General features: G+C 35.4%; 1 protein-coding gene across 8 annotated transcripts in view; it reads left to right on the top strand.

Annotated features, from left to right (window-relative positions):
- The window catches only part of PALLD (palladin, cytoskeletal associated protein), a 186,092-nt gene that overhangs the window by 49,120 nt on the left and 123,738 nt on the right, over positions 1–13,234 (top strand). The gene's annotated exons all lie outside the window — the stretch shown is intronic.

Here is a 13,234-nt window from a genome sequence, read left to right as displayed (position 1 = left end):
GGCAGTGTATGTCACAGTTGATATAATAGCTTTCTACCTTTCCAAATATCAAATGTTTTCTAGTTTTCAAGGTAAACCAACAATCCATGGTTACCACTTCCATGTGTTCAATATGAACAAGACTATACATCCTGAATGGAGGTTTCCTTTTACTTATTGTTAATTTGCAAGTTATTAAGGTTTCATAATTTAATATTGTTGGCTTGTTTTCTGTGGACTAGAGTTGGTGGTCTCCAACAGTTTTCATCTTTTTTCCTTTTTCAAGTATAATGGTTTTGAGAAAAATTATTACTTCTTCATATTTCATACATATTACATATTCATACATATTACTTCTTCATGGCATGTGTTGTCAGCCTTGAATTGCCACTAACTCGCCACAATCATATTAAATGCAATCTGCCTTATGTGTAGAATTCAAATTGCATAAATGCAATTTCATCCTTATAACCTTACATCTTTTTTCTTACTTCTAACTCTTTACAGTCCTTCCCTCAAAGTTCAAAATGCCATTTCACTGGAAGATTATGCCTGGCAATTCTGTAATAGGTACTCTTCCCCATGAAGGCAAAATAATGACAGCATGGTCTTTGAAAATCCATTTCTGGCCAAAGGAGTATAAGCGATAGCTAACAGTGGCATTTCAGTTATAGGCAATATGCATTCCATTTCAGCTAGACAAGGAATCATGTTCATCCTACAAGCCCAAACATTTCTTTTGTGCCTGAAAAATGTTCAGCATTTCACACAGGATTATTAAATGCTTTTTTTATAATCTGCTCTAACCATCTTCACTGCCTTTAATTTTTTAATTTTCCTTCCTTTCCATGATGTTCTTAATTTCCTATCAAATACTAGAAGTAGTAACTTAATTTAAGCATAGGTAAACATAAACCAAGTGATGGTATCTTCATTCTATGTGAACAAAGTTACAGCTATTTACTGTGCTTAGGTGCATGATTGCATTCAGACGTCATGGAAAGTGGTCACATAATATCCTTCTACAACAGGTAAGCAGACCAGTAAGAATAAAATTCTAGAATTTCATTGGCATGCAGGGCTGTATAATAACTTACATCCATCTCTTCATGCCAATCTGCTAGCTTCCAAAAAGACTGAATAATTTTATGGCTAGCTGTACACCTAGTAATGCAAGGTCAGAATCTGTTTTTATTTTAGAGACATGGTCAGCACATAGAAGATGGCCTTTGAGTTAAGACAGTGGAAATTGAGTTTCTTGTAAGAAGGAAAGGTAAGAGCCATCTTAGAACTCAATTTCCACTCAGTGCTTAGCTGAAGTCTAGGACAATGGACAAAGTGCTTAACCTCAGTTTCTCAGTAGTAAAACATACCTAATTATCTCATGTCCAATTACTGTTTCAGTGCTTACAGATCTATTCATTGAACTTTTCTTTAGAGAAACAGTTTTATTCAGCTCCTGCAGACACAAGAACATTCACTGTGCAATTAGATTCTGTCTAGACTGTTGTTAACAGGTAGTCCAATGCTTATATTCAGTCAGATGTGCCATGTGCTAGACACTCTGGAAAATTATGGTGAATGTTCTTACTGAAAATACACATAAGGGTATGCCCAACCTAACAGAATGGGAAAAATGTTTGGGGGAGGAAATGGTGGAATAAAATGAGGGAGGTCTATGCTGCTCTAGTAGGCTCCTTCAGCATGCTCTGAACCAAGAACAATCTGAATGGAACCAGGCATTGTGTCTAATACCACATGTATTAGACACTGAAGCACTAAACTTTAACTCTGTTCTCATATGCTTTATGCACCACTACTGTACTCTCAGTACAGGGCTGGATGCATTTGAGGACAATTTTTAATATGTTTGGAATATCTTTCTGTAACTTTGTTTAAACAGATATTTGATGATGCTTCATGGGACATAAGCCAGGTAAAATTTCCTGAATTAACTTTCAAGTCCATTTTGGAGAGAAGATTTGTATCTGTGTATTCCATGCAGAGTAAAATCCTTTAGCTACAGGGTGAAAAATACAGAGCAGCATCTCTACTTTGGAAATCTAACATTCTGATTTTTCGGAGAGGAGATGATAATTGCATTAAACAAAACAGCAGATCAATCAAATTTTTTTTGCTGGCACAGCTACAGACACAAGAAGAAGGGGTCTGCTTTACTCACTGACAAATGAATTAGTGGAACAATCTGAAATGCAGATAATGTCTACCACACTTTGACTTCAGGGTGAGATGTTCCAGGCCCCAGAAGGAAGTTGTACAAAACCAGTCAATTTAATTACCTGTCAGAAGGAAAGAAATTATTGCTCAGTGTCTGGCTTTTCATGCCCTAAAACTATAGGAGTTCCTGTGTAGTAGCTAGTTGAATGCAATAAGTGCGTGTTTCAGGTACTGGGGGTTTTCTTCTGTTCAGTGCTGAATTCTTCTGTGTAACATGTTTCATAGTATATTCTGAAAACATAAAACTCTCAAAGGGTGTTAAATGAATGGCTTTGCCTGGTAATCATTTAAACCTGAAGAACATTAAAAAATTAATGAAAACATCTACAGTAATATTAAGCACAGAACTGCAGAGCCAGCTATTATCAATTTTTTTATGACTGTACTTGCTCATTCATCATATTTATAAACTGTTCTGTCTTTGTGCTCTGACACATGGAAACAGCTTCCAAGTTTTTTGGCATTGGAGATAAGCTATTGCAGTGGAGATCAAAATGTAGAAGATATTTCAGAAGGAAAAAAACTTGCCGTGAAATATGAAACCTAAAAATACAAAGTGAAAAAGTTACATGGAATGTTAAGGTTATAAATTAATGTAAGTTGATCTTTTACTCTGCTTAATTATTTCTGTCACTTCCTACTCATATCACCTACCAACTTCAGTGTAAAGACTTCTGAAATACAGGTATCATAAAACGAGCATGGGAGCATTTCTCTTCTGCATCTTTCTGTATCTGCTCATTTGCTTTTTTGTTTTTACTGAGCCATAATAGAGAATTGCATTTGTAGAGATGTTAGAAGACCAAAGAATTTTCCTTTTCAATCTATTTTAATTAATTTTGGAAATTGTAGACCAGATTGTACCTCCTTAGAATCCATAGGTCTTAGTTTGTGATATTTTTTTTTCTGAAACCAATGAAACCCAGAGAGACTACAGATACATTTACAACTATATTTATGAAGCAAACAGCCCCTTTCCAAAAGTAAATGTTATCATTTGGGATTAAGAACAAGTGAAAATTTGCAACTATTAAATTATTTTGCCATGTCTTGTATTTAATAATATTGAAAAAAATATACTCTACTGTAGATTACGGATATATATATATATAAAATAAAACTGTTGAGTTATTGCAAATTGGAGGTATTTTCAATGCAATATCCTTTTTCATGTGATATTTGCAGGCTTTTATAATTAAATGTTGGGGCCTTATAGCTGAGGAGAACAAATTCCAGTGAAGGGAAGAGAATTTAGCCACCTGAAGTTGAAAATATTTTGTTGTGACACAATATTGGCTTTGTTCTGAAGGAAATTTATTTCCGTTTCAACATGTAATGGGAGCTTGAAAGAAATTAAATATTGTCAAGCACAGCCATCCAAGTTGTTGAGTGATGACATCCATTACTGAAATACAGAATTGTAATTGGAGTGAAGCAAAGAGTTCTTTTGACTTTTCAGCTGTGCCAGAAAGTGCATATTCTGAATTTTCAGGAGAATAGCAGTTTTCTCTTTGGTTATTCTGATTTATCCTTCTTCAGTGTAGCTGGCCTGGAAGACACAGAGTTATTGCTTAGGCACTCACAAAGAGGCTCTAGCTATGTTGCCCAGACTGCATTGGCTCCCAAAACCCCTTTTTAGATTTATCCCAAATGTATGCCCGAGTTGGAAGTGGTGATAGTGTGCATACATGTGACAAGAACTCAGGTTTAGTCAAATAGATTATATAAAATATTCTTCTATAAACATTTAGATGTCAGATACAAAATAGTGCTCCAGAAAATGAAGCGAGAATAAGTTGTCCAAGAAGAGATGATGTACGGAAACTGATACATTAAATATTGTAAATGACTTGTAATGCAATAACTTTTCTGAATATTCTGAAGAAAACTAATGTAAAGAATCTCACTAAATTAGCCTGCAGTTATCTAATGAGTCCAACAGCCCTTGAAAATGTCCTACAAATAGAAGCGTTGAAAGGATCATATCTTTAATTGCACATAATTTATTCCTGGATTTTTAATTCATGCTTTTTTCACATGCATGAACATGGTCACGTAGCTTTTAAATTTATGCAAATATCCAAACTCACTAATTATAGAAGTTACTAGATGAAATTAATTATTTTTGAATACATAGCTTAGGTGGCACAAATAGTCAACATGCCTGTTGTAGGAAAGGTGGTTTGCAGTTCATAAGACATAAATAGTTATTGAATTGCATAGAATTTTTCCTCTTTCTTGACCTGACGATTGCAAAAATATAGAAGAATATGAATTATCTACCTCCATATATTTGTCAGTTAAATTGCAGCTTCTGAAAGTGACACTCTTATAGCACAGGATGGTGGCCAAAGAGAGAAAAGAAAGTTCTGTGAAAGGTTTCTGAAAATGTAAATTCTGCGGGTTACACCTACACCTGAACAATGCTTTTGTCTTCAGAAAACATATAGTTAAGATTAAGAATAATAAGTACTTTGTGTTTTGTTAATGGAGAAAGATATGGAAAAAAAGGATAAATATTTTGTGGCAAAGGGTAAAGATAGATCAAAACAGAATGGGAGGGAGAGTTTAAGCTTTGGACTTCAAAATGGAAAATAAGTTATTCACCATGCATTTCAGCATTCTGTTATTTTAGAAGGTTGCATATAACATAAACAATACTGTTTTACAGTAAACTTCTTTAAGAGATATTTGTTCATTCTGATTAGAGAGGTAAAATTTCCCTTTAATATTGACTGCTTTTTGGCCAGTTAAAGAAATAGGATCTCCCTGCTGTTCTTGCTGTTCTTATTGAATAAAAACAGCTGCAGAAATATCTTTGATCTGCATGATGAAACAGGATTACCTGAAATGTGGTATCTCATTTGGATACCATTGATACATTTGCGAAATATCATTGCACCAACCCCACAGTGCAGCCAACAACAAGTCACTTCCCTGCTTTCTTTGCTGCATGGCATAATTGTACCTATGAGACTTTGAAGCCAGATCAACAACAAAGCTGCTAGATACTCTTTGTTGTTTTTATGTATCTTCCTTATAATCAGAGTTCTAAAAAAATAGTGAGCATATCCAGTTTTATAAAAGGTTACTCCAGCAAGGAATGAATAGAAGGTAGTGAAAATTACTTTAACCTGCACAGCTTGTTATTACAGAAATGGATATTAATCAGAAATCAATACATTTGGATTGCATGTAAGTCATACAGTGGGTACCTCTTTTCTACATGATATAGTATCTCTGGTTATGTACAGAAAAGATTAGCATTAAACTTCTGCATTATAGGAATGATGTGTTATTCAGTTTTATTCATTAAATCTCATCACTTTTCCCTTTATAGACAGGTATTTCATTGTTGTGTCACAGCATACATACCTTACAACTTTTACAAAACTGCAGGATTAACACAGACATGCAATTTATAGTGATAAAATTTTACTAAATTAGAATGTGTTTGTTTTATGGACTCATTATTTTCTTTAATTTTTATAGTACATAATCAAATTATGATTAATGTAAAAAGAAAGGTCAGTTTTTTAATTTGAATTACTGTTTGTGTTTCTCTCACACCAAGGCAACTACCTCTAAACTCCCAAAAAACCCCAAAAACTAAGTATGAATCTAAATACAGTTGCAAGCATTATTTAAAAAGTAATTAATAAAAAATACCAATTTGTATTTTAGTTCCTATTATAATTCTCACAGTAGTTTTGACTATGATGCTCCTTTAAAAATATAGTAGGATGCTGAGATAAAACAGAAGGATCTGATGAAACAAGAGGTAGTTGCCTCAGTTGCAAATTATAGGAGTGAATTTCAGTACATTCATCAACTTCAGAAAAATACATTTTGTATCAAAAATTCTTATAGTGTCTCAGAATAGTTTAGCAGTAGCACAGTTGAAATCAGCAGCATTCATTATACCACTGCCAGAGAAATGCAAAATAAACAGTAGTAACTGATGAGCAAATAATTTAAAATTCACTTAATCTAAAAAGTAATGTTTTCTAAAAGGTTTGGTATATGGAAAGTTGTACAGTCATAAATCTTTGCTTTACTCAATTTTGTGTTCAATTTTCGTACTTTCTAGCACTGATTTTATGTTTTCTTGTGCAAATATCTCTATCATTCAGATAACTAAAAGCTTCCATCAAAAATATTTTCTTTAAAACTTCTATACTTAAAAGCTACAAAGTGAGGCCACTAGTTGCAAGGTCAATGACAAGATACAATATTGAGAAAACAAGAATTTCTAGGCTGATTCTGTGATTTTAAGACATAAAATTACTTTTTAATCAAGTCTGACAGTGCTGTGTTTCTTTTATAATTAGCTGTATGCATCTATGTAAGGCTGCGGAACATTGCAGTACCCAGAGAGAATGATATGAGTTACAGGCTATAACTCTGAGCACCTTGTCTAAAGCTATCAAAATCTCAAGCTAATTTGAGATTATTCAGATTATTTCCCCATCTGAAACAGAGTAGAATCCTTGTTCAATAATAAGGTGAACTGAAAGAGGCTTAGAAAACCTACACAAGAATGTAGGGAAGAAATTTTCCTAATGGCAGGAATAAAGTAAAAAAGCAATCTTTGGAGTTACTGCATATTGCAGTCAGTGACAGAGACCATTGTTCACTGTTCTTGGAAGCTTCATTGCCCATGGCTCAGCGGGTCTCATCTGTTACTTCTGTACCCCTCCACTTTGCATCCTTGCACAAAACATGATGCAGAGCTTCTTCAGAGGAAACAGAGTTAGCCTGTAAGAAATGGCAGACTGAAGTGTTGATACATGTCTTGAAGATACAATTATTTTGGTATTCTCTTGCCATTTTTTTGGCACTCTAGGAGGGCAGTTTTGGTGTCCAAGTACCTAATAGTGCGCTTTACTCAGCTGGATGTGGAGTCCTCAATGAAATTTGTGAGAGCTGGAAGAACACTGTGCAACATCTGAAGAATCAGTTAAATTAATGTACACTGCTTATAGTGTAACACACTTTCTATTTTAAAATTGGTTTCTAAGGTTTTCAGTGACATTTTTTTAATTGCTTTAACTGAAGGTTCAGCCAAAGCACCAGCATTTATATTCAGAAATTCTTACTGTGTATAAATGTTTAAAGTATGTATGTTGTTATTGGTAACTCCTTTATGAATTACATATACAAATAATTAATATCTATTGCACAAAAAGTGGGCAGTGTCTAGCGAATCATAAGCATCTGAATAATTTGATTCCTGCAGTGTATGCTAAATCTTTTAAGAAAAAGCTGATTTCTTTTAAAAATCAGGTCAAGTTCTTTAGGTAGTAATGTTTTATAGTCTGGAAGTGTTGAACTGCTTAGTTTCAATGGAGAAAAGCAAAATGGGAGTTACACATTATTGTGATGGAAATGCTGACTCTGCCAGAACAGGAATGTCAGAGTATTTCACTTTGACTTTTCATGCTGGACATACTTAACACCACTAAGGATAAGATTACTTTTTAATTTACAACTTATCTCTCTGCACTTTCTGTAGTGGTCAGAGTTCCCTATTATAATTTCTCCCTAAGGCTATATCTTTAAGTTTCACTTCAGCTGCCATTTTAAATTAACTTTAAGAGTGTGCAGAGAGGAAAACCTCTCTATTCCTCAGTGACTCTCAAAAAACGTAAGTTCCAGCAGGATTATGCATTAGAGAGAACCTTGAACTGTTTTTCTTAAGACCCTTGTGCTTACTTAGTCAGTGTACTGTTCAACTCTGTTTATATTTTTTTCAGGGTCATTAAAATCCCAGACACACGTGCTCCTATGTATTTCCATGCATGGAGGATTGTGAGGGCAGAAAGAAAAGATGAGTGAATAGAAAGGCACATTGTGTGGCTTGCTGCTTGATGTCAGTGTGCACGAACTGCTGCTTACCTGGCATCTGACTGTCCTTCTTTGTTTGCTGTTCTGGTTTTGCTGCAATGTAGCCAGTGGAAAAGCAAAGAGGATTTGAAGTATGAAAAATGAGTACCTAATCATTGTTCCCCTGCTGCCAAAATACCTCTTCCTTGTCTGTTGACTTTCCAGTCTAGTGGTTGTTTCACTGCTTGCATTAAATATCTAATTGTTATTACTTTAATATACAGGAGATATAATGTAGGTATAAACTAAGCATGGTTGAAGAAAAGCAAAGCAAAGAGTGGAAATGCACACAAGAAGAGAAATGGTGGAAAGAGGATGAAGAAGAAAGTGTGAAAGAGCAGAAAAATTCAGTGTAATTTGAAATTTGTCAAGATAGAGAATGACTAATAAAATTTATTTCGGTTATATAAAGAGTTCCTTTTTTTTTTTTTAATTGGTCATCATTATCTGATATTTTACAGTAGCTTCCATTCTTTTTCAAGGGGACAGTTCTCTACAAATTTGCATTAACTGTAGCATGGCCAGCAGGAATGCACCCACAGTGCAAGCTGAAAGACTTGTTCTGGGGACTGATGTGCACTCATATCTGCAAGCCATTTTGTTGGTGTTTCTGCCTGTTTTGTTTCTATTTGCACACTTAATGCCATACTGAAAACCTGCAACAAAGGGATAGGGAAATGGGTTGATATTTTTACACTTGGTATTCAGAAGTTATGAAAAAGGTATCTTTTTAAAACAATGGTTTCTATATAGAGAATTTTCTTTTTCTCAAAGCATCTGCCATGTGTTTTCTCCTCTGTGTTATTTTCTTTCAGGTTGCATTTGGTTTGGGTTTTTTAACTCGCCAGAAGTATTGTTGTCTTCTCAGGGCTAGAAAATAATCCTCTTATCCCCAAGAGGATCAGTAGGCTGGAGTAGACTGGACATGAGTTAATGCTGCCCTAGTTAGCATAAAACTGGAATTTTCTTGTAAGACTTGCTTTGTGGTTATTCTTCTGTGTCTAGCCATGAGTCCTGTTTTTTTTTGGCTCAGTTTCTCTTTGATAGTGATTTGTTGCTTGCTTTAGTAATCCCTTCACAGTAAGAGGGAATGCTTCAAAGATTTATCTTTGAATCTTTTTTAGTCCTTAAGAGCAGAAAATTCTCTTCTATGATTATTCTGATTGTAATGCAGTAAAGCTGACTGCACAAATATATATATATATATATATATATATATATATATATATATATATATATATATATATATATAAAAGATGAAAAAGTGGAATTGAGTCTGTATTTGGGAAGAAAATTATTCATTTCTTTTTATTTGATGACCCTTTTTTGAATTCACAAACCCTCTTGAACTGAACTGGCAACTGGCAAGTTATTGCTGAACAAGTATTTAAATTGAGTCTTTTCTTATTCACCTAATTTTGATGTAATCACCAAAAGAAATTAATGACAAGTAATCCTCCTCTTTTATCAACATGTAGACAGGAAAAAAAATACAATTAGAAAAGGAAAGAGAGTACAATTAAGCCTCTTCCAGTGTTCATAATTTCAAATACCTGCACTCTTGCCAATTGTGAAGGTGAATTCTTCTTTCCACAATAAACAGTTGAGTCCCACACCAGGTGTGTTTCCCATGCATCAAACATTGCCTTAATGATAGCTGAGGTAATCTGGTATTGAATTGCTTACTTATGTGCTTTCCTCTGGGGCAGACAGTGTCTGATGAAGCAGGTCAGGACTCGTTTTCAATATGACACTGATATGATACAAGTCTTAATCCCAGCTAGTGCTGAGGAATAGCTCCCACTGCTTGAGACTGACCGTGTGTATGCACAAATCAAGGGACAATGCAGAACTTGTCCTCCTAAGAAAACAGTTTACTTATTAAATATTATCTGACAAAAATATATAAATTGATTTTTATTTTTTTTGTTTAGGTTGTCATGCTTATGACAATTTCTTAACCATTTTGTGAACATAGAATTTAGGAAACAATAGAAAGCCATACAGCTTGCATGAAACTAAAACGGGATCTGTCTGAGAAAATAATTAGGCTTGGAGGAGAGGTTTTCCTTTGCAGGATGTTTCTGGAGAGGAAAGAAAAATAGAACAAATGGTTATGTAGGTCCTCATATTACAGGCTCTTGTCTGTGATTGTCTAGAAATTGAATTAACTTCTCTCTTGTGCACATTGTTTAAAATGTAGCTTAGGAAAAACTACACAGAGGTTAGGACTCTGAAGGTCTAATAATCAGAAATAGTAGCAAAGGTCTTCACACTGGTAGAAGGGACGGCTTGTGACAAAAGGAAAGGAGGGGAAAAGGGGGAAAAGAAATGTTAATTTTGGCAGTAGAGCTGACAGAATAGATTTGTCTCCAAGGCAAATAGTTGTAAAAGTAGGCCAAAGGAGTCTGCTGAGTAAACAAATGGAAGTTTGTTAGTTCTTTCGAAAAAATGATACTTTCTCTGTGCACTATCTAGGCAACAGAAGACAGAAAAGGAACTTGTATTTTAATTCCTGAAGACAATTGCATATACCTTTAATGCCACCATAAACTGAGGGTTTTGCCTTCAGGAATAAAACATCTATTGTTCATAAACACAGAGAGCTTGCCCACAATTATGATGTTATTAAGGGGAATTGTGTTATGTGTAAACCTGGTAGGTTTCTTAACTCAACATTCTGAAATAACCATGACATTTCAAGTTTTACAGTGCAATATTTTCAGGAGGATGTTTTAAATCATTTTTTATTTATGTTAATTGCATGAAGTTTGTAATTAAGAAGAACAATAAAAGTGAGGCAGTTCAATTTTAAGGACTCCTCACTGATTGTTATTTTATAGTATCTGTCATCCTGTAGTGTTACATGCTTTTCCTGAATAGGCAGGAATTCCTTGGGGTTATTTTGATTTTTGGGGGTAATGGGAAGTCATCTGTTACAGGGAAATATTTTAATTGTGAAGTATTACTGGAATATAACTGCAAAAATTCTCTCATCACCATGCACAAATTAAAGGATAAATACCAAATTTTTGTGGCAAATTTTAAGCATTTAAGAATTATATTTAAAAATTTGGTCACCTTTTACTTTTCATTGACTATCCATACATTTCTGAGATTATATTTGTTTATTTAAAAAACCCATACTAGAGTAGAAAATTAAAAGTTTGGGGGGAAGTTGGAAGTTCCCTTTTGAAGCTTGCTGTCAAGAATTGCTCATTTTGTCTTTAGTCTTGTTAGAGCAAGAAGGTAAGAAAGAGTGGTAAAGACCAGAGTGGGTTTGCTGGACTGGAATGGAAATAACAGCCCTGGCAAGGCTTGGCAAAATTTGTTTTCAGGATATGGGGACATTTTGAGAACAGAAGAATGGTTGCTTATGAGTGATTTTCCTTTAATGACTCTTCAATCTGCCTCTGCTCCCTGCAAAAATGCACAGCAGACACTATAAACCAAGAATTACTGACTTCTCATACTTCCTGGGCTGCCAGAGATAGAGATTAATAAAAGCATAATAACCTGGTATGAGGGCATCAAACAGAATAAAGGTGGGAGCAGGTGCTTTCGTGGTAGCAGTATGGGCTGAGAACATGGAGTAGTTTATACTGGCAAATGCTTGATTGACCTGATATAAACAAAATTATGCTGTGCTTTTACCTAATTATAAGTCACCCTAGATATGTGTCTGTTTTGTCTGTACCTAAATCCAGCACTTTTGTTGGGACATACCTTTTTGGTAGTGGAATATATATTATTTACATGCATAAAAATACAGGCCTAGGAAACCAGTTTATGTTCTTGATCAAGAACAAGAGTAAACCTACTTAAGAGTAAACCTATTTAAAGCTTACCAATATGGAACCTGTGCCATGGGATTTTGTTGACAAAATGGGCAAGATGGACAAAAATCCCAGAATCAGTCAGGTTGGAAGGGACCACAAGTGGGTCATCTGTCCCAGCCTCCTTGCTCAAGCAGAACACATGGCACAGGACAGTTCTTGAGTATCTCCAGTGTGGGAGACTCCACACCCTCTCTCTGCAATCTCTTCTGGTGCTCAGTCACCTGCACAGTAAAGAAGTTCTTCCTAATATTGTGGTGGAACTTTCTGTGAATCAGTTGCCTGTTTTCTCTTGTCCTAGTTTTTGACACCATTGAGCAGAACCTGGATCCATACTTTTGATACCCTCCCTTCAGATACTTATATACATTCATGAGGTCCCATCCCAGTTTTGTCTCTTGTCAAGGGTGAATAGGCCCATCTCCTATTCTTATATTAGAGATGTTCCAGTCTCTTAATTTTCTTTGTTGCCCTCTCAACATGAGCTCCAGAAGCTCCATGTCTCTCTTGTCCTGAAGAACCCAGAACTGGACACAGCACTCTATGTCAGGACTCACCAGGGCTGAGTAGAAGTGCAAGATCACCACCCTTGACCTGGCTGAATGTTCTTCCTAATGCTCCCCAGGACACCATTGGCCTCTTGGCCACAAGGACACTGCTTGACAGCTTGGTGTCCACCAGCCTCCAGCCTATACTGGTGCGTGATTTTTCCTCCCCAGGTGTGGGATGCTGCATTTGCCTTTGTTGAGTTTTGGTTGGTTCCTCTCTGCCCATCTCTCCAGCCTACCATGGTCCCTCTGAAGAGCTGCAGAGCTATCTGGGGTATCAGCTACCCCTCCCAGCTTTATGTCATGTGTGAGCTTGTTGAGGAGACACTTCTCATCCAGCCAAGCCATTGATGAATAATACTAGGCCAAATATTGACCCTTGGGGGACACCACTAGTGACAGGTCTCCAGCTAGAACCTGTGCTACTGATTACAAGTTCAGATATTTTGTGTGGGGTTTAGGTAGATAGGAGTGATAAATTATATCAAAATGGATTAGACTGCAGTCAAAACAAGACAACACACAAGTTATGCAGGAAAAACTCATTTACCAAAACGAGGACAGGAGATAGTTTTAAAATATAGGTGTGTTGTGTACAATTTTCTTAGTATTCAGAAATGTATTTTAAACAAAGTTTATCCTAGCAAATTATTTCTTTGTAAAATATTTTCAAAGCACTATGTGTTGATTTCAGTAGCAATTTAGATTTTTGCAGCAGAGTGTAATGTCTTCTTGTGTGCAACGAGC

Source organism: Lonchura striata, chromosome 4 (genome assembly GCF_050655825.1).
Source record: "Lonchura striata isolate lonStrDom1 chromosome 4, ASM5065582v1, whole genome shotgun sequence".
NCBI lineage: Eukaryota > Metazoa > Chordata > Aves > Passeriformes > Estrildidae > Lonchura > Lonchura striata.
The sequence above is the reverse complement of the archived record's forward strand: the minus strand, read 5'-3'. Positions and strand labels throughout refer to the sequence as shown.